This window comes from Balaenoptera physalus (genome assembly GCF_965194825.1).
Source record: "Balaenoptera physalus genome assembly, chromosome: 6".
Classification (NCBI taxonomy): domain Eukaryota; kingdom Metazoa; phylum Chordata; class Mammalia; order Artiodactyla; family Balaenopteridae; genus Balaenoptera; species Balaenoptera physalus.
This window is the reverse complement of record NC_138885.1, coordinates 121,528,940-121,556,727: the sequence shown is the minus strand read 5'-3', so window position 1 is coordinate 121,556,727 and position 27,788 is coordinate 121,528,940. Positions and strand designations below refer to the sequence as shown.

General features: G+C 36.5%; 1 long non-coding RNA gene across 1 annotated transcript in view; it reads left to right on the top strand.

Moving 5' to 3' along the window:
- Positions 1-23,312, top strand: part of LOC309663067 — a 524,929-nt gene extending 501,617 nt beyond the window's left edge. Inside the window, exon 2 of the long non-coding RNA XR_014265094.1 lies at positions 18,824-23,312. This is a non-coding gene — a long non-coding RNA (uncharacterized lncRNA). The remainder of the gene's footprint in view (positions 1-18,823) is intronic.
- Positions 23,313-27,788: the final 4,476 nt, after the last annotated feature.

Genomic DNA, 27,788 nt, shown 5'->3' with positions numbered 1-27,788 from the left:
CAGTGTTACTCATATGTGTTCAAATCAATATTAAACATTAGCTAGGAGAGATTTAATGTCTTATTCATTTAAATATTTTTTTTTTCAAAATGATTGGAGGCAGAGGCTAATCAAAAAGTTGCTTGAAGTTCCCCTATTTTAGCCCCCTTCTAGTCGGTTAAGTATTTTAAAAGTCTGAGGAATTTGGGAATTTAGTTAAAATATTTCACTTTGGATAGTTCCCGTCATCTTCTCGCCTTCCCTATCCCCATACAATTCTAATCTTTTCTCCATCTAGAATCCTAGACCTGGCTCCCTGAAAAAGCTTATTTATTTATTTATTTATTTATTTATTTGTCTGTTTCAGTCCAATTGAATTCTTTTAATTTGGTCTAGACCACCTAGATTTCTTAACCTCAGCATCATAAGAACTAGATGTGTTCTTTCCGGCTCCCAGATTCTACTAAACTAAAATTACTATACTGTTTTGATATTGGGGCATATAGTAAAAATACCACGTTTATAACACATTACCCTTCCTAAATTAAAGTAACTAAACTTGTACACTTTTAAATTATAGACACACAAAAATGAGTGTGAGAGGCAGTATGGTATGGTGGACTTCTGCACCCTTCCGTGCCTTAGGTTCTGCTTTTAAAAAAAATAGTGAGTAGACACAAAATAATATTAATGCTTACAAATAATCAAAAGGTATGAAAGTGATACAACATCCATTCGTGCACCTACTATCAACCTAGTGGGAGGAAGAAAACATGATCTGTGAAGTCCCTATGATCCCTGCCCCAATCCCTCTTCTCCCTCCTCCAAGAAGTTACTTTATCCTTAATTTGCTGGTTATCGTTACCTTAAGGTCTCAAGTTTGTTGTTATTGTTGTTGTTTCCTAACTTGTAAAATGAATATAATAGCAGTGATCACTTAATAGCGTTGTTAATATGATGACTTAGTGAATATAGATGAAACACTTAGAATCTTGCTTGGCAGAGAAATCAATAAACATAGCCATTGTGGTGAAACTGATGGTAATGATGGATCAACTTAATACTGTCATGCATACTGTTTCTTCTATTCATCTTTTTGTGCAGCAAAATTTTAGACTATTTGGGTACTTTGAGGCAAGATGAAAACACAGGAGTTAGTTATTTTTTTAAAGTAAAACACTATTACACTAAATGAAAGATTCCCATAGTATGCACATATTTCTGGGGAAGAAGTCTCAGGATTCATAGAATTTGGGGAAAAAAAGAATTCCTTATGAGTATCAGAATTTATGGAAAAATAATTGGATCCTGTGGAAAGTTTTTATTCATCACAAATTTGTTTTAAACATTTCAGAACTTATGAGCCTAACTTTCTACATAAAGTGGTATTTTAAATATGTGGAAAATGTTCATTTGGTTGAGATCTCATTTCATTTACTCTCTTTTGTGTTTACCTGGAAAACAATCATTTTCAAGGATGGGGGCTAAGTCTCATGAATTAGAAATTAAACACACAAATCAAAGTAATCAAGGTAATGACAAAGAGCAACTCATCTATTAATTTGACAAAGCTAAAGAAAATTATTTCAAGAGGCTATGAGTGTAAAACTCTACAGAGGAGAGGACAATTGTACTCAATAACAAATCTTTTAGTTGGAAAAAGTCTTCGCTTTGGGCACCAGTCAGAAAATAATGATAGAAGAGGCATCAAAATGTCATTTGTAATCAATTTCATCACCTCAGGATAAAAATCACATGAATACATCTTAGAGGATATTGACTTTTTTTAACCTTTTTAAAAAATCTCAGTATAACATACACTCAGAAAACTGCACACATCATAAGTGTGAAGCTCAATAAATTTTCAGAAGGTGAATACATTCAAGTTACCATCCACACAGATGAAGTAACAAACATCCTCAGCATACCACTGACTGCCTTTTAGTATGTTTTTGATCATGTTTCTCTCACTGAGCAAGAGGGTGAAAATCAAAACTTAGTTCTATAAAGCTGGAATAGAGAAATAAGATTTAGTCAACTAATCCCTAAGCTTACCAGCTGATAAACTTGATCAATCACAGCTGATTTCTGAAATAACCATGATGGTCTTTTACTAGGCCACTTATATCAATCAATCAAGTTAGATCAAATATACAGGGGTGATCAATTTAGATTGATTTCTGATCACATGGGGCCAGCTAGTAAGAGGTACAGTATAGCGTATCATCCCTGCCAATGGCTTGATGACATGGTTTCGTATCTAGAATGAGGCCAAAATACGGTTTGGTGCTTTGGCCAAAGAGCAAATACTTCGCTGCCATTTCTCAAGGTGCTTTGTTTCTCTCGTTTTCTCTCTCTAAAATGAAAAGATTTGTTTTAATGGGCAAAGTCGTTTTTGAAAAATAACCTGTTCCCCATTTTCATCAAATTGAGGTGTTAAGAAGACTATTTAGTAAGATGACAATATCAACCCAACTAAAAATCCGATTATTGTGAATGTTTCATCTCAAAGAAAACTTTTTAAAAATCCTCTTTAAATATTTGGGGTTTTTTTTCTCCTTAAATATGGCTTATGCTTTGTGTGACATGTGAACTCTTTTGAAAATCAACTTTGAGAAAATTTTTCATGAAGCCACCTTGAGTAGATGAAATATTTGGATGTTGCCTAGTAGACATTCTCCAGCACAAAAGGAGTTGGTTGAGAAGTGGCTTCTGTGTAAATGAAAGTTGTATTTAAATTTCTCTATATTCTAGCTCTGATTTCAAAAACCATGGGCAGTGCATTTGCCTCTGTTCAAGAGAAGAATAATGGTTAACCCATTTTGACTGAAAAAGGATTTCACATTCAGTAGTCTCTGTGAAACTATAACTTTTTTTGTGCCTGTTGAATTTTAGAGAGTAAAGGTAGAGTCAGGAAACCAGCGTTTTTTTTAAAGAGTATTATACTGGGAAGGTAGGTAGAGAAAGAGAGACAGACAGACAGATGGATGGAAATTGAAGACCAGTTAAAATGAATGCATTTCTTTGTTATCTCTCTCCAGCCATATTAAACAGCAGACCATTTGTCCATTATTAAGCACGTGACATGCCCTTCATTGAATAGTTTGCTTCCCATGACACACATTAAAAAAATTCAACAATTAGTACAGCATTAATATTTGTAGGGTGATAATTTAATGCAAACTTTTAAAAAGTATTAACTACTTTAAATATTAAAATATGAATATATGTAGATTTTCATAATGTGACATGGCTATTATAATAGGTAAACTTATATTGTTTGTGGACGTCTTCATTCTTCATTTTTTATTTAGAACTAACACATGTACTTGGTTTAACAAAAGTAAACACTCCTAAAATTTTGCCAATAAACAGTGAATCCAATCCCACCCTAAATCCCATGCCACTTCTCAGAAAGAATCATTATCAAAGTTTCAGGGATACTTTTACAGAAACTTCCCATGAAATTATACAACACATATACCTACATCAATATGGCAGGTGTAGGTCTCAGTGTACAAAATGACATATGTAAGAGATGTTGCATTTCTTTATTTCCCTGGAACCAACTAAATTTAAGCTTCTAGCTTCCAGCTTGCTATGAAATTCAAATTAAGTTATTCTCAAGTACTAAGAAAACCCCCTTACCCCCATACACACCACTTTGCCTCTCAGTGGTGCAATGATCTTTCAAAGAATCCCAGGCACTGAAGAGACCTCTCTGTCAGTAAGTCATCTATCTCTTTTGGTTACCACCAAGATAGCCATTGATTGTTCCAGTTGATATGGCACCTTCGTATCTGCTCTTTCCAATGTCTGTACCATACTTCAGAGCACACGAATATTTGATAAAGCTAACAACCTTTTTCTGATAATTTTCCACCTCCCAAAGTCCCTGTTTGGGGTCAGAGTATGGGTTTCCAATATTTACAGGATCCATAGACTTCTCTTTCTCCCCAAGAGTCTCTTCTTTTATAAAATATATACACATGTTATTACTAGTCTTCCATTTTATTAATCATTTTAAAATCAGCTATAGCACTGAAAAAAACATCCTGGAGCATTAGAATGCACTACTTCTACTGATGATTTTCATCCTACTTCCTAGATTATACTGTTTTTCTTGGTCCCGCTGCACGGCATGCAGGATCTTAATTCCCCCACCAGGAACGGAACCCGCGCCCCCTGCAGTGGAAGCACTGAGTCTTAACCACTTGACCACCAGGGAAGTTCCCCTAAATAATACATTTCTGATGTTTCACTTTTTCTTTCTTTTTGAGAAACAGTAACATACAAACCCAAATTCAATGCAAATGGAGCCATTAGCGGAGAAAAGTTATTTACTGATTTTCTAGAGCCTCCATATATAAGTGAAATTATTGATGTTTTTTCGTTTTCTTGGTCTGGAAAATACGAGTACTCACTGATCAATGCTATTTGTGGCGATGCTGTGGCTACTTGCCCTCATCCAGATACTGTCATTCTTAGTGTCCTAATCCCCTCTAGGGACAGTTAATGAACAATTTTTGGCATGTGCTCAGAAGCCTGAGATAGCATCATTATAATTTATTTCTATCTAAATTACTCCAATTTGGGCAAGGATGCTGAATTGCACCGATCTGCCATACATCTAGTTCATTTTGATGAATACTGGTTTATCTCCTGATGCAAGATATTAGGAGACCAGAAAATAAACACAGATACACACATATAAATTTCCCCAACCTTGTAGTTTAAATCAAACAATTGCCTTTTGTTGTTCTCATTGATTCAGTTAGTAATTAATACTATGCTCTACAATAAATGTCACTTGTGTAATTTGAACATTCAACAATATTAATATTCCCTTTCTTAGAAACAAAAATGAACCAAAGAATCTTTAACAGCTGTTTGATGCATATTTTGCAATCAGATTGGACATTTGTGCCTGTACACAATGAAATGGGGAATTATTCTTTAAATCTGCAGCTCTGTCAGTATTTTACAATCTGATCACTTATATTGGAAGAAAGTAGGCTACATTATGAACTGATTTCCTGAAGAATTTATCTTCATATAAAATGCTACCAAACATTCCATTTTCTCAACCTCTTGCCTTGTTCATTATTATTGTATTTGAAACCTGTAATTTAAAATAACTGTAAATAAAACTGACATATGTCATTTGGAAAAGTAGCACCTTACAATAAAAAATAGCCAAATAGGCTTATTGTTTGCCAGCTATGAATGTAAATAAAAATATTAAGCTCAATTTATTCAGCACAAGAAAGTGAGGGAAACGTTTAAACATTACTTACACACTGAAAAACTATTTAACAGGCACCTACTGAAAAAGGTCATGATGTGGTAGAGACACTGAGAGGCACAATACAAAAACTTCCTCTCACATAACTTATGCTCTAGCTTGAAAAATAAGACCTATAAATATCAAACAATTACAGAATAATCTTTAAATTTAAAAAATGAGATATAAATATGAAACATGTCTAAGATAAAGATGCACTTAAAAGTCAAATGAATGGCATAGATAATAAATTCTAAAAATTTAGAAAAGGGTCAGGATTCTGGGAATTAGAATAATTCATGAAGGTCTCAGTAAACATCTATTTTCAAGGATTGCAATAGTAAAGATGTAGCATAATGTGCTGGAGCTACATGTACCGGTTTATATAAGCTAATCATCAGCAACTTTTCCCAACTCTGCTCAGTGATTTTACATTAACAGCATGAAACTGTCCATGTTGAGAGTATTTACACCACAGAAACTGGCAACCTCTACAAATTAGGGTGTTTTTTCTCAGAAACATTAACAATGGAAAAAGTCCAGTGAAATCTGTTTTAGTTATCTATTTTTATGTAACAAACACCCCAAGATTCAGTGATTTGCCAATTTATTTTGTTCACAATTTTGTAGGTCAGGAATTTGGGAAGAGTGAAACTGGGAACTCTTCATCTGGGGTCTCTCATGTGATTGTAGTCAGGTTTTATGTTGACTGAGGCTATGGTGAGTCTCACCTTTTGGGTTGCCTGGGGATGCTTCATGGACTGCCTGCTGAGAGTCAGCTGGCACTGTGTATTGGCTTCTGTGTTTGGCTTCTTCAATGTGGCAGCCTCAGGCTAGTCAGACTTCATACATGGCAGTTCAGTATGCCACCAACAAGTTTTGCAGTGAACAAGGCAGAAGCCTTTCCTGGTCTAGGCTTGAAAGTTCCATAGCACGCATTCTGTTGTATTCTCTAGTGGTTGAAGCAATTATAAGCTCACCCAGATTCTAGGAAAAGGGACATTGATATTACCTCTCTATTGGAGATGTCTCAAAGAACTTTGTGGCCATTTTTTGTAAACCTGACCAAAAAGTCAAATTGATTTCCTTCCAAATACTCTAATAAATAAAACCTTGGTTTCTACAACGTATTATTCTAAGTTTTTGCCCCCAGCCATTGACAAAGAAAAAGGATAACTAAGTGGTCATTTTTAAGTCTTTTGTCATTTACAGACAGTTCTGGGTGTACTCTGATACTTTTGCAAATATGTTCCTATAAAAGGGTTTCATCTTCAAGAAATTCATGGAAAAGACTCTGACAAGTACAGGTTTCTGGTAACTGACTGTACTGCTGAACTGAATGAATAACCATTTTCAGAACTCTAATGAAAAACTGATGAACTCATAAAAGTGCTAACAAAAGATCAAGATGAAAAAAAAAATTAATTACATGGGACTGAGTGAACTGATGAGGATGAGTATAATTTTTGTGATTTTCTGTCTGAATTAAAAAAAAAAATCCCACAAGGACTCAGAGGCAAAGAATATACAAATCAATTTTCACTGCAAAGTAAAGGAGCTGTTATAGTGGAGGATTACTGGACTGAATGTCAATATTATGACATAGTATGAGTGTGTTTCATGTTTGGTTATTGCAATCATTGTTGCTTTTGTTGTGGTCATCCATGTACAATGTTTGGTGTCAGTCTATTTATCTCTTGTAAAAATAAAATACAGTGTGTGTGTGTGTGAAAAAAAAGAAAAAGAAAAAGGATAACTAAGATTTATCTATCTAAGTGCAACCCTACAAAAACCCTGGGTGTGACTTTCTTTCCTCATCCTCTCATGTTCTTTATGAACTATTTTGACATTCTTAAATAAGACTTAAAGAAGAGATTCAATGAAGTGTAAGATACTATTCTTGAACTTAAGAAATAATATAGTTAGGGAGATGTAATACTCATCCATGCATTCATTCTTTCATTCAGGACTCAGTTATTGAGCACCTCCCCTGAGTCAAGTTTAGTACCAGGCACTTGGAAAACAAAGAAGACCAGATACTGTCACTGACTTTAATAAGCTCACAATCTCATGGGAACACAAACTACACACGTGTATGATGCAGTCAAACAGTTGATAAGTAGAGTTATGAAAACATTTCTGTAAGGTCCCAGACAAGAAAGCCATGCATTCTTTATGGTAAGGAGTGTGTAGAATTTTGAAGTTGACATTGGAAACCAAAAGTATGGATAATTAAGAAATAGATCCCAAGATGTTTGTGCCAGTATTTTCATATTTGTATTTAATATGTACATACCTGAAACAGAGGCATTGACATCATACAGAATGATCAAGTCTCATTTACTTGATTTAGGAGAAGATGTAACTTTACAGCTTCTGTATTCCGTCCACTTAACCAACTTTTCCTTGATTTTATGACTGTTTTCTAGACTAAGGAAAAGTAGGAAAGGACTCTACAAATGTTTCTAGAACCAAGAAGGAGTATAAATATACAGTTTGAACAAAAGCAATGTCTTCAAAGGTGAACGCCAAATTTAAGAAATTATCAAAAAGCTACTAAGGAAAAGTGGATGTAAAAAAATTGGAAAGCATGACCATTTAAGAATGAATCACAATGTATATAATATGCAGAGTTAAAGAAGCACTGATGCTTCCAACGTGATTACTAGGATCTGAATAAAATGGATCCAATGCTTTCTAAGCGCATGCCAGATCACCTTAATTACTAAGCTAAGCTGTGAACCCCCAAAATAAAGGAATTTTAAAGGCTATAAGAGTAGCTATAATAATATAAAAAGTAATTAGTGTAGAGCTTTAACACAAAGGTGTCATTTTTATGGGATTCGTCCATATTTGAGGCTTTTAGGGTTAATTTGACAAGATATCTGAGAAATTTCACAGAAGTGACTTTGTGAAGAACTTACCTAATGTGACTTGATAATTAGGAGAGTTTGGCTAGGGTGGTCCTTTTGTTTACACAATTTGATTCTTTGTAAGTCTTACAGTTTTACTTTACAATAGATCCTCCATATATAGAAATTCCAACTTACTGAATTGCCAAACCTCAGAAATTATTTAGAAATCCTTACAACTCACTTTATAGAACTGTTTGTTTTTTTCTAACATGTATTCCAGTAAGCCTGACCCCTCCTTCCATTTAGTCTTCCACATTGAATCACTGAATCTGATTCTTTTCCCCCACTGGATCCCAGATCAATGTGTTCATTTCTAAGACTTGGGAGCATACACAAAGTGCTGGAAAGAGAACTTCAACCACTAGAGAGATTTGCCCTTATCTGACTGTAGAGTGCTGAGAAGAGGTAATGTTAGAGTTAAGTGATTTTTCAATCCAATATTCTCTTCAACTAAGTTGCTGTTAGTTCTGCATCACAAAATTCTGTTACTGCCCTAAACGCTGGAGAAAGTCTTCCCTTCGTATCCTCCAGAATAAGCTACATGATGCTACAGTAACAAACAATTCTCTCGAATCTGACTTAAAACAACAAAAATGTATCTCTCACTGTTGCTCCATCAGTCTCTTAGATTGGCAGCAGTTCTACCCCATGTCTCTCTCACTCTGGGCAAGATGAGAGAAGCTCCACATCTATGATGTCACTGTGGCATGGAGGAAGGCACACGGCCCACCACATAGTCTCACCAAAGCTTCTGCCCAGAAGGAAACACCTCACTCCTAACTTGCTTTCTGCATCACATTACAGTGACCGAAGCAAGTTACATGGCATACGAGATTTGCAGTCACACCAGAACAATTGAAATACTGGTAACATCCCTAAAGATCGCCACACCTTATGTATCTACCATTAGTAAGTAAAGTCTTACTAACCCTAAGAGAAAAAATTTTAGCTAAATTTTCATCATAAAAACTATCTAAACTAAATGTAATTGTCTTGTGTCTTATGTATGTATTACTCTCTGAGTGAGATAGCACCAATATTTACTATAAAATTGGTACAAAAAAATGAATTTTAAAAAATTAGGAACATGACTATTTCATAAGTGAGGTGTGCCTAAACTCTATCTGTAGGAGAAAGCTTATCCTCATTCATTTTACATGGTTCAATTTATCTCTGAGGCTCTCTTGATTGTTACTGAACCTGGGGTGATACCCAGCCCATCACAAACAGATCGGGCTAGGAGCTTTCTAAAGTTAATTTCTGCCTGGAGGCTCTGGTTTAATCAACTCACTTTATCTCCTTTTGAGTTCCTGTTAGTGTTAGACTTCCTGGGGTATTGTACAGTAGTCACTATGAGCTGGCCTACCCTGAGTTATTTAAATTTTTTCCTCCTATCTAAGAAACTGCTGGGGAAGGTCAACCTAATCTCCACCTCTTCTCAACATGACAGATTCTCTACAAATTGTGATTTGTAAATGTCAATGGATCTCCATTTCCTCCCAAAGAAAATTCACTCCCTTCACTGCTGATCAAGTAAGAGCAGAGAAGAACCTATCTGGGGTGGAGAAAAATCAGAAGCATAATTCTAAGAAGAATGTCTATGTTTCCTGACTCCAATACTCAAATGTTTTCCTTTTACTTGCCATATTTAGCCAAGAATTTTTTTCTAGTTTTGTTTTTTGTTTATCTGTTTAATCTAGTTGCTCTTTGAGTAAATAAGTCATTTTCACAAACGTGTTACGTGATGGCACTAATTCCATCCAAAAGCATCCTATTTCACTAATGACAGAAATATGGGTGATGCACTAATTCAACTTAAATACTATTTGTTAATATAATTACATAACTTGAAACTGTAATTATCCTTATTACTTTATATGGACATAATAGTTTCAGAGACTTTTCTTTGGCGGAAATTTTTTAACTGGCAGTTTCTCTTCCAACTTAAAAGTTAACTTTCTGGGGGGCTTCCCTGGTGGCGCAGTGGTTGAGAATCCGCCTGCCAATGCAGGGGACACAGGTTCGAGCCCTGGTCTGGGAAGATCCCACATGCCGCGGAGTGACTGGGCCCGTGAGCCACAACTACTGAGCCTGCGCGTCTGGAGCCTGTGCTCCGCAACAAGAGAGGCCGCGATAGTGAGAGGCCCGCGCACCGCGATGAAGAGTGGCCCCCATTTGCCACAACTAGAGAAAGCCCTCGCACAGAAGCGAAGACCCAACACAGCCAAAAATAAAATAATTAATTAATTAATTTAACAAAAAAAATTAAAAAAAAAAAAAGTTAACTTTCTGTGACTATTAGATGTGTCTTCTTAGCTAATGCTCTTTGACACAAAGAATAGACCCACTTATTTTTAAAACCTAGAAACTTAATCCAGTTCACTCCTTTATTTTACCAGTGAGAATATGAAGGTTCTGAAAGGTTTTTTACGCTAAGGGAACAGAAATTTCTGGGAAATCTTTGTTAACTAAAAACATTCAACAGGCAAAAGAAAGGAAAAACAATAATAATATTATATAATATTAATAGTCTCTTAGTTTATGTTTGAAAATTTATATCTGTGCTTTTTTTAAAGATACACAGAATAGCTAAAGTATAGATTAACTGAATGGGTTTTAAATTAACATATATGATATGATTGTTTGGCAGGGGCTACCTAGAGTCTGTGTTAAGAAAGATTCTAAGTCTTTACAATAGGATTCTGTGATTGATTAGTTATGTCTTCCCTGGTTCAGGGAGTGAGAGAAATAGGACATAAACCCTTCTTTGTCAGGCCTGATGTAACTCAAAATAAAAGCAACCAAAAGAGATTGGTTATGAATACTATAGTTTAATTTTGTTCATGACACTATACAGAGTATAATACACTTTGGTTAGCTTTGTATGTTCCATTTTCCTGTGAATATGGTGGGTGGTTTGTTTCAAGGGAGTTTGAAAGGTGTTTTTGAAAGTCAGAACAAGACAAATAAAATGTATTGGTGACCACCTTGCACTGGTTAGACAAGGGAAGTATAAAGGAAGTGGCTGTTGTCTAACGATTTCCTGCAATCTTTGGGAACTACCAAAGAAGGACAATTCTACAAATGTTTCTGAGAGCAGTTAACCAGAGAAGACCCCCATGCAATTTATTCTTGGAAGGTCTACATTTAAAGTTATATACCAAATAAAAAGAACACTGTAATTTACAGGGGGGGAAGTTCCTAAGGAGGTTTTGAGGATAGCTCTGAAGTGTTGCTATTTTTTTCTAGTCTGTAAGTAATGAGGACATTGAAAATTGTTGCAGAGGAAACAAAAAAAAAATTTACAAAGCATGTGTTGTAAAATTGCCCTGGACATAGAGACGGTGAAAATATAATGAATTCTTGACAATCAAAGACACACAAGTTAACAAAGAAGTAACCCAGCCAAAAATATCATGGAATGTATTATAGGCAGTTGCTATCAGAAAAAATGTCTTACACCCTGAAAAAGTAAAAGAAATCTAAGAGTATATCATATAATATCAAACATCATTTATATTGATAAACTTTAAAGCAACTATTTATCCCAAACCTTTTTTTTCTTGGCATGAAGATCAATATGGTCGTTTAGACTTGGAATATGAGTCAGGAATCCCAAATTTAAATCCTAAATTTGTCACTGACTTGCCTTGTGATTTGGAACAAGTCACATGATGTGTCTAGACTTCATCTCTTAAAATGTTGGGTTTGGATTAAATAACCTCTAAAATATATTTGGACTCTAAAACACACCATGGTGTGATGTAAAGCAGATGCGCACCCACATAAACACCAACGCAGCTGGTCAGGGACAACGCTTGGCGGGAAAGGGGGCACTTGAAGACAAGACTAAGGCAGGCATAAACTCGATGCTCTTCACCTTCATGGACTGGCAGTTTCAAGAAGTCAGGGAGATTGCTTACGCTTTCTCTTGGCCAAGCTTGACACTTCTCAAGCATGTTGCTGGTTGGCACCATGGAGGAGATTTGGATCAGGAAGGGCATGAGGAACTGGGAAAGTAGACTCATAGATTATATTTAAATTCCTCCTGCACACAGTTGCTTCTCTGGAAGAGGCACACTTGTGTGGTTCTAAAATAGGTATGAGGTACCACTCCTCAAAGTGACAGAGCCACCAAAGTATGGCTACCTCTGCCTTGTAGACTCTCCTGTTGGACTTCTGATCCTGACACTCATCTTCAGACCTCATCTCTCAATCACTGGAAAGTGTGCTAAAGTGTGGATGGGAGGCTATTACATCCACCCAGGCTATTGGGGCAGAAGAAATTAAAAATCACTTTCTATGGTTGTAAGAATCTTAGCCTGGGTAGGAAATTGAGAATGGAAAGAAATAAGTGATGCAAGATGTACAAACAATGATCAATAGTATTTAGTGATGGATTGGAAAGGTAAAGAACAAGGAATCTCCTTTATTTAATTTTGATCAGGAAGCTCAAGATTTCCACATAGAAACATGGAACAAGATTTCCATGTAGAAACACTTAGAATATGTGAGTATAAATCACCTCTTTTCAGGGAACTAATATTGTGAGATGCTAACATAGCCGATGTCCCAGACCTTTTCCATGTCACAATTCCCAGGTATTTTCTAGAACAACACTTTTTTTCCTTTATCAGAACCTGTAATCATACTATTTGCTTTTTAAAATGTGCTTTTTATCTCTGTTTTGCATTAGAACATAAGCTCTACAAGGGCAAGGGCCTCATCCTTTCTGTACACACATGCCTATTTATTGAATGAACTAAAGAGTGAATTAATGTCCATGTAGAAAGAACAACATGGTGAAAGAAAGTGAGAAGCATTGTTATACTATATACCTCCCTTGTAGTATATGAACAAAAACTTTTCTTAATGATCATATTTATTTTATGTGTTTTGGGAGGAAAAAGCTAGCATACCTCTTGGATTCCATAAAGTGCTTATAATGAGGATATGATGTTTTAAAAATTCATCAAGTTTTTTGAAGAAAATAATAATAGAAGTGTTATGCAGACGTGGCAAAAATCCTAAGGTGTATATCATAGCTGAGTTAAAGAGACTGAGAAGTAAATATTAGTTTCCTATTGTTGCTATAACAAACTAGGTTTGAGATGAATAGTTTCTTTAAAGTTTATCTATAAATGATGTTTGATAGTATATGATATACTCTTAGGTTTCTTTTATTTTTTCAGGGTATAAGAAAATTTTTCTGGGAATGAACATTAGATTTCCAAAGAAATTCTCTAACACAAGGACAGCAATCAAGACAAAAAAGAATTTTAAAAAATACCTGGATGAGGCAGACTATGCAGGGAAGTTGTTTTTCTGTTTTGTTTGTTTGTTTGTTTTTAGTCTATAGGATCAAAAGTAAAAATAGCATATTTATACATGTGTTTGTTTTTTCTAGAACTTATTTCCCAGAAGACTTAAGAAGGCCATATAAGAACAAAAGGAAAAATTTTTTGAAAAAACTGTATTTATCATTAATTCCATCTTAGAGGTTAGTAAAGATGGTACACTGATAAAAAAAATCAAAAACATGACAGATAAAAATCAGAGAACAAAGCAAATGTTAGAGAATTCAAACTATGCTAAAAGAAATTTAAAATCTTAATAGAATAATTGAATGACAAAGTATTGGGAAAATGCCAGAAAGTAGAACAAACCATGAAAGATAGAAAAAAGGAAAGAAAAGATAATGAAATACAGAATAGGAGATTTAGGGAATCAGCTCCGGCAATTCAATATTTCAGTAGACATCCAGAAAGAAAGAATAGAGGTAAGAGAAGAAATCATCAAAGAACTAATAAAAGATCATTTTCCATGATTAAGGGGCCCACTGAGTGGGTGTTCAGCACAATGGAAGAAAAAGGATTCACATTAGTGCCCAACATCATGAAATTTCTTCAAAGAGTAAATTCTAAAAACTCCCATAAAAATCTAAAAATGTTACATTAAGTGAATCAGAAATTAGAATGCTTTCATGCTTGTCATGGCAATATGGGAAGCTAAGAGACAGAGGACTAGTATCTTCAAAATTCCTAGCGACTTATTCCCCCAACTATCTCAGCTATCTATTGCTTTATGATAAACCATCCCCAAATCTCAAGTTATATGTTTTGCTCACAAACATGCAATTTGGATAAAGCTCAGCAGGAATGGCTTGGCTGTGTCTTGGGGTGGCTGGACAGATCAGGAGGATCTGGTTCCAAGTGAGCTCACCCACATGGTTGGTGAGTTGGTGCTGGTTACAGATTCCTCTCCATGTGGGTGTCTCCATGTTGTGGTTTGTGTGTCCTCATAGCATGCTGGCTGGGTTCCAAGAGCCAAGTGTAACCAAGGGAAGACAAAACAAAACAAAAAACCAAGTGAAACCTTTGTAACTGGTGTGTCGAAGGTCACAGAGTCACTTCCCCCACAGTTATAAGCCTGTCCAGATTCAAGGACAGGGAACAGTGACCCGTGTGAGAGGAATGTCAGAGTCACACTCTAAGAACTTGTGAGATGGGATGTTTTGGTTATTTTGGGAAATACAACCTGCCACATTAATCCAAAATTCCATACCCAAAGACACTGTTAATTAAGTGCAAGGGTTGAATGAAGACAGTTTTCAGACATGTTGGAGTCAGACAGTTTGCCTTCCATTTATTCATTTTCAGGAATCTATAGGAAAATGTGCTTTCCCAAGACATGAGAGTAACCAACCAAGACACTGATTGAAATCCTGGAAAGCAGGGACCTGACTCCACAGAGATGCAGAGCTCCCATGATGGTGAAGCGTGATCTCAGAATGGCAGTTGTGTGCCACAAAGAAAGACCAACCAGCTGAGATCAGAGCAGGGCAGAAGGCTCTGGGAGTGATGGCTCCACAAATACAAATTTTACAGTGCAATATGTTTTACTGTATTAAGGGAAATTTACTCAATTAGGGGAGAATTTGAAGCTAAAATAGATGGGCACATAGAAAACTAAGTAAACAAAGAAATAAGACAGTCATCTTCAAGGAAAAGAAAGAGTTTTGCAAGAAAGGAAAAGTCGCCATGGTGTACTACGTGATTTCATTGAGAATAGTGTTTATAAGTTCATGAAAATGTCAACATTAAATACTTATATAAACAAAATTGGTTGTAAGTCTATTGGGAGAAGGGGGTGTGTGGTTAGAATGTGTTGGTGTACCTGGGTAGGCACTGCGGCGGCAGGAGGATTAAAGAGAACTGAATCATTATCCTCTGTAGTAGGAAATTAATAGGTATGTCTAATATTTTAAAAATCAAGATGTTGTAAGCATATTTTTTAGAGATATTGATACATAAATTTATAAAAAATGCTGGGAGTGGTTGCCTCTGGGAAAAGGGCATTCTGTTTCCAATGGAAGTAAGCATGGAGAAGGGTGACAGGGGAACAAAAAAGATGTGATTTTCACAAGTCTTATAAAACTATTTGACTATTAAGAATAAGGAATTGGGGAACATACTTTTTGGCTTGGACAGCACATTGTGGTCTCCAGTTTCTGCAGTCACTGTCATATATGTGGCCAAGGTCTCTGTGAGGGAAGGGTGGAGGGATTGGCTTGTAAAGGACAATCACACCACTCCTCGTCTCCTATAGCAGCAGCCTGGGCCTCTTCCTGAAATTGCAGGTGCACCGTCCAGCTGCCCTGCGCACCCAAGGCTGCTGGAGGGAGGAGGGGCTGTACCAAATGTATCCTCACTTGCTTACTCCTGCCTCCATGGCCTTGGAGAAAAGACTTTCCTCTCTAAACACAACCTTTGATAAATGGGGGAGAAATAACTATCACATCCAGAAAACTCATCAACCTTCCTGGGAAATATGCATGTAAATAAAATATTGATTAAAAGCTAAAAGGATTTTAATTAGGTTACTTAGTTTAATAGTTTAATTTGGCAGAAACAGACAGCTTGGACAAGGTTCTTTGTGTAAGCACATTCTAAATCAGTAATTAAAATTTCAGATGGCAATCTGAGATTAGCAAAAGGATCTTCAAAGGCAAGCAGGATGCCCATTTATTTTATTTTAAAACTCAAAGCAATATGAAGATGTTACTTTGAGTCCTCTATCTAAAATAATGTGAAATCTTGGATGTATTGTAACCTACTATGACCCGTACACCATCTGTAATTAATTTCTATTGAACAGAAAGCATAATTTGGTAGGCCCACATCACATGTATTATATTTCTATTGAAGAATCACCTGTGTTTATAATAGAATAGATAAAAATTGGCCTTTCAGAGAAACAGCGTTATTACATAGGAAAAATGAACTCTTAAACATATAAAACTCGTGGTGGAGTAAAATGTTATTTTTCAGTCTAATTCAGCTAGTGCATAAACCGTTTTGAAGTGAAACACCCAAAGAAGCTCTATTTTCAGTCTCTATTAGGTAATTACATATCAATATACTGAACGGCACACCTCAAGATCAAAGCTAAGTCTGTGCTTAAGGCACACAGAGTATACTAGTTGAGGATAGGGATTACAATGACAGACTCTGGAGCCACATTGCTTGGTTCAAATCTTGGTTTGTCGCTTATTAGTGACATGACCTTGAGCAATTTAGATAGCATTCCTATGCCTCAGTTTCTACATTTATGATATAGGAACTATAATAATCATACGTAATTTGCAGGGTTGTTTTGAGGATGAAAAAAGAATAAATCTCAAGCACTTAACACATGAAGGTATGGAATATAGTCAGGATAAATGTTAATTCTACAAATATAAAAGCTGATGTAATTAGGGTGGTAGAATTGCAGAAAATTGAAAAGCTGTATTTTTAATGGGAGATGAAGAAGGATAAACATCATGGGCTCTGCTTTAAGATAGATTTGGATTCAAATTCTATCTCTCATCTTCACGAGCTCTGTGTACCTTGAGCAAGTTACTTAACCTCTCTGTGCTTCATTTTCTTCTTGTACAAATGAAAATAACCACACTTAACTCAGAGTGTTGTTGAGAAGCCCATGATATAATGTTGTTAAAACCCTATACAGATTGAGCTCTGCCCACCAGAGCAACACCCAGCTCTACCCACCACCAGTCCCTCCCATCAGGAAGCTTGCACAACCCACTTAGAGAGCCTCATCCGCCAGAGGGCGGACAGCAGAAGCAAGAAGAACTACAATCCTGTAGCCTGTGGAACAGAAACCACATTCACAGAAAGATAGACAAAATGAAAAGGCAGAGGACTAGGTACCAGATGAAGGAATAAGATAAAATCCCAGAAAAACAACTAAATGAAGTGGAGATACGCAACCTTCCAGAAAAAGAATTCAGAATAATGATAGTGAAGATGATCCAGGGCCTTGGAAAAAGAATGGAGGCAAAGACTGAGAAGATGCAAGAAATGCTTAACAAAGACCTAGAAGAATTACAGAACAAACACCTAGAAGAATTAAAGAACAGAGATGAACAATAAAATAACTGAAATAAAAAATACACTAGAAGGAATCAATAGCAGAATAACTGGGGCACAAGGACGGATAAGTGACCTGGAAGACAGAATGGTGGAATTCACTGTTGCAGAACAGAATAAAGAAAAAAGAATGAAAAGAAATGAAGACAGCCTAAGAGACCTCTGGGACAACATTAAATGCACCAACATCCACATTATAGGGGTCCCAGAAGGGGAAGAGAGAGAGAAAGGACCTGAGAAAATATTTGAAGAGATTATAGTTGAAAACTTCCCTAACATGGGAAAGGAAATAGCCACCCAAGTCCAGGAAGCACAGAGAGTTCCAGGCAGGATAGACCCAAGGAGAAACATGCTGAGACACATAGTAATCAAATTGAAAAAAATTAAAGAGAAGAAAAATTATTAAAAGCAACAAGGGAAAAATGACAAATAACATACAAAGGAATTTCCATAAGGTTAACAGCTGATTTCTCAGCAAAAGCTCTACATGCCAGAAGGGAGTGGCATGATATATTTAAAGAGATGAAAGGGAAGAACTGACAACCAAGATTACTCTACTCAGCAAGGATCTCATTCAGATTTGATGAGAAATCAAAAGCTTTACAGACAAGCAAAATCTAAGAGAATTCAGCATCACCAAACCAGCTCACCAACAAATGCTGAAGGAACTTCTCTAAGTGGGAAACACAAGAGAAGAAAAGGACCTACAAAAACAAACTCAAAACAATTAAGAAAATGGAAATAGGCACATACATATCAATAATCACCTTAAATGTGAATGGATTAAATGCTCCAACCAAAAGACACAGGCTCGCTGAATGGATACAAAAACAAGACCCATCTATATGCTGTCTACAAGAGATCCACTTCAGACATAGGGACACATACAGACTGAAAGTGAGGGGATAGAAAAAGATATTCCATGCAAACGGAAATCAAAAGAAAGCTGGAGGGCTTCCCTGGTGATGTAGCGGTTGAGAATCTGCCTGCCAATGCAGGGGACACGGGTTCGAGACCTGGTCTGGGAAGATCCCACATGCCATGGAGCAACTGGGCCCGTGAGCCACAGCTACTGCGTCTGCGCGTCTGGAGCCTGTGCTCCGCGACAAGAGAGGCCGCGATAGTGAGAGGCCCGTGCACCGCAATGAAGAGTGACCCCCGCTCGCCGCAACTAGAGAAAGCCCTCGCACAGAAATGAAGACCCAACACAGCAAAAATAAATAAATAAATTTATTAAAAAAAAAAAAAAAGAAAGCTGGAGTAGCAATACTCATATCAGATAAAATAGACTTTAAAATACAGAATGTTACTGTCCTTTAAGGAAGGACAATACATAATGATCAAGGGATCAATCCAAGAAGAAGATATAACAATTATAAATATATATGCACCCAACATAGGAGCACCTCAATACATAAGACAACTGCTAACAGCTATAAAAGAGGAAATCAATGGTATCACAATAATAGTGGGGGATTTTAACACCTCATTTACACCAATGGAAAGATCATCCAGACAGAAAATTAATAAGGAAGCACAAGCTTTAAATGACACAATAGACCAGATAGATTTAATTGATATTTATAGGACATTTAACCAAAAACAGCAGACTGCACTTTTTTATCAAGTGCACATGGAACATTCTCCAGGATAACTCACGTCTTGGGTTACAAATCAAGACTCGGTAAATTTAAGAAAATTGAAATCATATCAAGCATCTTTTCCAACCACAATGTATGAGATTAGAAATCAATTACAGGGAAAAAACATAAAAAATACAAACACATGTAGGCTAAACAATACATTACTAACTAACCAAGAGATTACTGAAGAAATCAAAGAGGAAATCAAAAAATACCTAGAGACAAATGACAATGAAAACACAACAATCTAAAACTTACGGGACACAGCAAAAGCAGTTCTAAGAGGGAAGTTTATAGCAATACAATCCTACCTCAAGACACAAGAAACATCTCAAATAAACAATCTAACCTTGTACCTAAAGGAACTAGAGAAAGAAGAACAAATGAAACCCAAAGTTAGTGAAAGGAAAGAAATCATAAATATCAGAGCAGAAATAAATGAAATAGAAACAAAGAAAACAATAACAAAGATCAATAAAACTAAAAGCTGGTTCTTTGAGAAGATAAACAAAATTGATAAACCATTAGCCAGACTCATCAAGAAAAAGAGGGAGAGGACTCAAATCAATAAAATTAGAAATGAAAAAGGAGAAGTTACAATGGACACTGCAGAAATACAAAACATCACAAGAGACTACTACTAACAACTCTATGCCAATAAAATGGACAACCTGGAAGAAATAGATAAATTCTTAGAAAAGGTATGACCTTCCAAGACTGAACCAGGAAGAAATAGAAAATATGAACAGACCAATCAAAAGTAATGAAATTGAAACTGTGATTAAAAATCTTCCAACAAACAAAAGTCCAGGACCAGACGGCTTCACAGGTGAATTCTATCAAACGTTTAGAGAAGAGCTAACACCCATCCTTCTCAAACTCTTCCAAAAAATTGCAGAGGAAGGAACACTCCCAAACTCATTCTACGTGGCCACCATCACCCTGATACCAAAACCAGACAAAGATACTACAAAAAAAGAAAATTACAGACCAATGTCACTGATGAACATAGATGCAAATATCCTCAACGAAATACTAGCAAACAGAATCCAACAACATATTAAAAGGATCATGCACCATAATCAAGTGAGATTTATCCCAGGTATGCAAGGATTCTTCAATATACACAAATCAGTCAATGTGATACACCATATTAACAAATTGAAGAATGAAAACCATATGATCACCTCAATAGATGCAGAAAAAGCTTTTGACAAAATTCAACACCCATTTATGATAAAAACTCTCCAGAAAGTGGGCATAGAGGGAACCTACCTCAACATAATAAAGGCCATATACAACAAACCTACGGCAAACATCATTCCCAATGGTGAAAAACTGAAAGCATTTCCTCTAAGATCAGGAACAAGACAAGGATGTCCACTCTCACCACTATTATTCAACATAGTTTTGGAAGTCCTAGCCATGGCAATCAGAGAAGAAAAAGAAATAAATGTAATACAAATAGGAAAGGAAGAAGTAAAACTGTCACTGTTTGCAGATGACATGATACTATACATAGATAATCCTAAAGGTGTTGTCTATACATAGATAATCCTAAAGATGTCGCCAGAAAGCTACTAGAGCTAATCAATGAATTTGGTAAAGTTGCAGGATACAAAATTAATGCACACAAATCTCTTGCATTCCTATACACCAACAATGAAAGATCAGAAAGAGAAATTAAGGAAACAACCCATTCACCATTACAACAATACCTAGGAATAAACCTACCTAAGGACGTAAAAGACCTGTACTCAGAAAACTATAAGACACTGATGAAAGAAATCAAAGATGACACAAATAGATGGAGAGATATACCATGTTCTTAGACTGGAAGAGTCAATATTGTGAAAAGGACTATACTACCCAAAGGAATCTACAGATTCAATGCAATCCCTATCAAATTACCACTGGCATATTTTACAGAACTAGAACAAAATATCTTAAAATTTGTATGGAGACACAAATGACCCTGAATAGCCAAAGCAATCTTGAGGGGAAGAAAACAGAACTGGAAGAATCAGACTCCCTGGCTTCAGACTATACTAGAAAGCTACAGTCATCAAGACAATATGGTGCTGGCACAAAAACAGAAATATAGATCAATGGAAAAGGATAGAAAGCCCAGAGATAAACCCATGTACCTATGGTCAACTAATCTATGACAAAGGAGGCAAAGATATACAATGGAGAAAAGACAGTCTCTTCAATAAGTGGTGCAGGGAAAACTGGACAGCTACATGTAAAAGAATGAAATTAGAACACTCCCTAACACCATACAGAAAAATAAACTCAAAATGGATTAAAGACCTAAATGTAAGACTGGACACCATAAAACTCTTAGAGGGAAACATAGGAAGAACACTCTTTGAAATAAATCATAGCAAGATCTTTTTTGACCCACCTCCTAGAGTAATGGAAATAAAAACAAAAATAAACAAATGGGACCTAATGAAACCTAAAAGCTTTTGCACAGAAAAGGAAACTATAAACAACTTGAAAAGATAACCCTCAGGATGGGAGAAAGTATTTGCAAATGTATCAATGGACAAAGGATTAATCTCCAAATATATAAACAGCTCATGCAGCTCAATGTTTAAAAAAACAACACCCAATCAAAGAATGAGCAAAAGACCTAAATAGACATTTCTCCAAAGAAGACATACAGATGGCCAAGAGGCACATGAAAAGCTGCTCAACATCACTAATGATTAGAGAAATGCAGATCAAAACTACCATGAGGTATCACCTCACACATGTTAGAATGGGCATCATCAGAAAATCTACAAATGCTGGAGAGGGTGTGGAGAAAGGGGAACCCTCTTGCACTGTTGGTGGGAATTTAAATTGATACAGCCACTACCGAGAACAGTATAGAGGTTCCTTAAAAAACTAAAAATAGAATTATCATATGACCCAGCAATCCCACTACTGGGCATATACCCAGAGAAAATCATAATTCAAAAAGACACATGCACCCCAATGTTCACTGCAACACTATTTACAATAGCCAGGCCATGTGAGCAACCTAAATGCCCATCAGCAGACGAATGGATCAAGAAGATGTGGTACATATATACAATGGAATATTACTCAGCCATAAAATGGAACAAAATTGGGTCATTTGTAGAGACGTGGGTGGACCTAGAGACTGTCATACAGAGTGAAGTAAGTCAGAAAGAGAAAAACAAATACCATACATTAACGCATATATGTGGAATCTAGAAAAATGGTACAGATGAACCTGTTTGCAAGGCAGAAATAGAGACACAGATGTAGAGAACAAATGTATGGATGCCAAGGGGGGAAAAGGGGGGATGGGATGAATTGGGAGATTGGGACTGACGTATATACACTAATATGTATAAAATAGCTAACTAATAAGAACCTGTTGTATAAAAAAAAATTAAATTAAAAAAAAAAAGAAAAAAAAAAAAGCTATTAAAAGGACATAAGAGAGACTTCCCTGGTGGCACAGTGGTTAAGAATCCACCTGCCAATGCATGGGACACCAGTTCGAGCCCTGGTCCAGCCGGATCCCACATGCCACGGAGCAACTAAGCCCATGCGCCACAACTACTGAGCCTGCCCTCTAGAGCCCAGAGAAAAAAAACAACCCTGTGCAAAGTTTGACCCCTTCTGAGGTAAATATAAAAGTAGAGGACCCATATCTGGTGACCTGCCCTATAGCAATTTATTGAAGTGGCGATTCACGAGGTAGTTGCTTCCATTAATTTAAATTCTCCAGGAAAGACTTCAATGGTGCACTGATTTTATAACAGCTACTCAAACACAGGAGGGCCTGAGTATGCCCTGATACAATGCAAGTCCATCACTGATCTATTGCAAGGGAAATAGCATTTCCACTCATTCGAAGATTAATCAACGTACCAAAGATGCTGGTATTTACATAAAAGTCATTGTGGCTTTTGTACAAGTCATGGAACGGTGGACATGACATTTTCTTTTCTTTAGACAACTTCAGAAAAAGTGCTGGCGTTACATCTAGACTTCTTGGCTGTTCATGACCTCAGTCCAGATATTTGACTTATAACACGTTAAGATGTCATACTGAAATTCTGGGAATTCAGCTTCCAGACAAATTCCCCAATATATTTCTCTGATACGGCAAGTGAATGGGGGTGAGAGCAACAGTTTTAGGAGATTAGTTAACATACTTTCTATGACTAATGACAGTAAATAAGACAACCATATGCCACTAACACTATCTATTTTTTAAATAAGTTTTTTATATGTAACCAACAATGATGGTGGTTAAAAACTGTACAAAGTGAGGGGAAAAATCTGTCTATGTTTCAAAGAACTGAGACGCTTAATCTGGTCCTACGTTATCTTAATCCATAGTGTTTTAAGGAAATTAAATATGGTTCAAAGACTACATCTATTTGGTATAGCTAAACATTTCTCTTCATCATTCAAAATTATCCATTTCTCTTTTGAAGCTCTTGTCTCAACAGAGTTGGGACAAGCCACCTCTCAGCGTTTTATTTTTCCCCTCAATTAAATCACTTTTTAAGTAAGTCACCATTTAATCCTTCAAAAATGCAGCTTCTGTTGGAACCTTGTAATCTTTCTTCCGAGCGCTTTCTGCATTCACGATCTTTGCCCTTCAATCAATCAACATGTATTTTTGAACCTATGATATGTGCCCAGTTCACTGTTGGCAACAACATAGAGGAAGAGAAGACGTATTAGAAAGGTCCATGACCTTGTGGATTACATATTATAGTCGGGGAGGCAAGAGCAATATATTATAAATAAAGAGAGAAAAACATAAAGCAGCATATATTAATGTACATGCTAACATATATTAACATATATTTCCATACAACATAGATAGCTTAATTGTGTAGTTCAGGAGGTAGGTGAACAAGATTGCCCATTAAAATATACTTATAGAAAGCCAGGTGGTGTTTCAGGCTCCTTTACTGGATATGATTCCAGGTGACTTCATTCTGTCTCCCACATGTACCTTGTGTGACTTTACAGTAACAAAATGGAAATTACTCATCATACACACAAAGCTTTCTCATTATTGTGTAAACATGTCCATACTTCAAAATTCAGCTTCTTTCTGTGATGAAAAATACATGTCTAAATATTCTTTTCTTCCATGGTTTGGTAAAGTAGATTCTGTGGGACAAAACAATTGGTGGCCAGGTTTAATGACACAAGGCAATCACTGGCCACAAAGGCTTCTTCTCAGACAGAAGCTGTGTCCTATTAATAGTCAGTAAATCCTTGAAAAAGCCACCAGGCAGCTCTTTATCTGTCATTATCGGCTATTCTTTGATGAAATCACTATCTTGGAAAATGCATCTGCCTTTCTTGGGAGATTGTTAAGCACTGGAGAGTGAACAAACCTGCAATTTCTGGGCATTGTGGCTTTGCTCTGAATAGCAACCAATGTCGAAAGGTGTGTGTGCCATCTCTGTTCAGCCTGATCCCCAAATAAGAAGGTTATATAACCAATTTCAAAGCCAGTTTTTGTTCACTGGATAAAAATTCACTGTATCTAACATATGTCCAAATGGATGCTCCTTATTTTTCAGTTTTTCTATAAAGCTGCAAAAAAAATAATAAAAATTATTCCAGTTAGGCAAGATGATAATGAAGTTTTAACTCAAACTTCATTTTAGATCAACTGATTGCAATATTCTGGATGATGAAATGGTGGTTTGGTGGTCCCTGGGACTGAGGACTGAAGTTATTCTTCAGTGCTCTAATAGACATTTAAAAAATATTATCCTTTTCATCCACTCTAAAGTTTTTTGGGGGTTCCCTCCTGCTAGCCTCCAGGGTCATTGGGCTAAACTGTAGTAACGGTGTCTATGGCTCCCCCAATGTTGTAATTTTGTAGATTCATGTTTCCACTACAAACTTAATTATCAAAGTCTTATAAAAAGGAACAAGTAAGTAGTCCCTTCCCATCTCCCCCAACCACACCTTTATTTCATTTTAACCAGTCATAGCATCTGACATATTAAAAGAGTTAGAACTATTGCTTCAAAACCTGGATGGAAACATGACTTGTGTCTCTTGCATAACATGCATTTAGATGGTAATGTCAGATCCAGGAAACAGTATTGACTTAAACACTTTGCTGAGAATTGCACAAGAAGGGAATGCAGGCTGCCTTTCTACCAGGAGCCACAAACTCAAATAACAATGACAGACACTCACAAAGCACTTGCTATGTGCCAGGAGCTCCTCCTAGGACTTTGGATGTAGTGAATTCAATCCACCTTCATACACATTTATGAGGTGAGTATCATTGCTATCATCATATCAGAGATGGAAAAATTTAAGCAAAGAGAATATTAAGGAATTTCCCCAAGTTTGCACCACTAGTAAATGATGGCAGAGGGATTTGCAACCAAGTCCTGTTGCACTGGAGTCGACTTTATTAAGAACTACTCAGCTCTGAGATTCCAGCTCTCTATGGCCAATGTAAGGTCATAGAAATGAGCAAAGTGGAAAATCCCAGCTTATTGTTGCCACATAGGAACATGAATGTGGTGTGATATCTTCCCAAATTGCAAAAGAAACCTGAAACCTGGTTTGTTTATGTGAAGTCTCTTGCTTTTAAAATGTTGAGTATTGATTTTTAAATGTTTTGGAAAACACAACACACTTCTGAGAACCACGAGTTTGCAACCTCCCCTTTAAACACATAGTGTGGCCCATTTGAGTACAACATAAATGGGTTGAAAAGCTATTCATTTATTTAATTTCAGAATTGCTGAACTGAGGCCCACATAGCTCATCTTGGCCAATGTCCCAATCCAAATCTGAATTTCCTGAGTATATCAGCTCATTTCATTGCCTAACCACTAAAATTGTTAGAAAAATCTTCTTTCTATCGTAACAAAACAGTCCTTTTGGTGTTTGATTTCAGTGATCTTAGTTTTGCCCTCTGGAGGAACACAGCTAAGACATACCTTCCTTCTACAAAATACTCTTAGATTTTTCAAGGCAGCTAACATAATTCCTTCATCTTCTGTTTCAAATTCCACAATCACAGATCCTTCAATAATTTCTGTGGCATGGTTTCAAAAACTTTAGTCTTTAAATAAAGGCAAACAATAACCTTTATCAAGCATCCATTATATGCTGTTCTGATGGTGTCCAAACTCTTTTTTTGATTCACAATCCCCATCACAAAAATATTTGGAGTACATATTGCCATATACATGTTACTTTATACATATATAATGTACATATGTAACTTTGTTTGTGTACGTATAACATATTTGTTACTTTATAAATTTTATAGGTGTAACTATTATTTGCTAATATCTTAATGCACATTCATTCCAGAGTTTCTCAATCTTGGAACTATTGATATTCTGGGTCAGAGAATTTTTTGCTGGAGGGGACTGTCCTATACATGGTAAGGGGAGAACCCCTGGCCTCTACCCACTAGACGCCAATGGCATCTTTCAGTTTCGACAATCTAAAATGTCTCCAGACGTTCCAAATGTCCCCTTAGCAGCAAAGTCGCTCCCCGTTAAGAACTACTGATTTAGGGCAAGGTTTCTCATTCAGTGTTATAGATATAAGTCCATAATTCAGATATTCTTCTGACAATTCTGAACATGTTGGCCAGCTCCTTGTGGATTTATTTAGGTCATGATTGCTTTTATCCTTTTTTTTTTTTTTTAATTTTATTTATTTATTTATTTATGGCTGTGTTGGGTCTTCGTTTCTGTGCGAGGGCTTTCTCCAGTTGTGGCAAGTGGGGGCCACTCTTCATCGCGGTGTGCCGGCCTCTCACTATCGCGGCCTCTCTTGTTGCGGAGCACAGGCTCCAGACGCGCAGGCTCAGTAGTTGTGGCTCACGGGCCCAGTTGCTCCGCGGCATGTGGGATCTTCCCAGACCAGGACTCGAACCCGTGTCCCCTGCATTGGCAGGCGGATTCCCAACCACTGCACCACCAGGGAAGCCCTGCTTTTATCTTTTAAGATAGCTAATAAGGAGTCTGTGGTGGGGACAGAAGTACACACCCTTCCATTTTGCTTTGGTTTCTTTGTCTACCATTTCAAGTTCTACTTTTGATCTGGCGCCTCTTTCAGAGCGTTTTCTCACATTACTTCCCAAACCCATTTACCTGAGCCCGTTTAAACTGAAGTACGTTACAGCCTAGTGAAGGGATGTGAGAGTATGGCCACCAGGTTGAAACCCATGCTCTAACTTCATGGATGGTACACGGTATGTATCCACCTAATTTCTGGTCCCAGGGAGCATACCAGTGGCAATCTGTAGAATAAATATCACTTAAGTTTAATGAATTTCTTGCTTTACCTAAAATGTGAATATTAATAGAAGCTCTAAGATTTTACCTTGACCCCAAAGTATTATTTTGCCTCCTTGGAATGTACAGATCCCACTTTAGACACAGTTATAGAACTTTCAAGGACATTATCATATTGACCTCAGATTGGAAATATCCCACTAAAATAAAGAACCAAAACTAGAACACAAAGTCCTTCTAATTAGTGCTGAGAT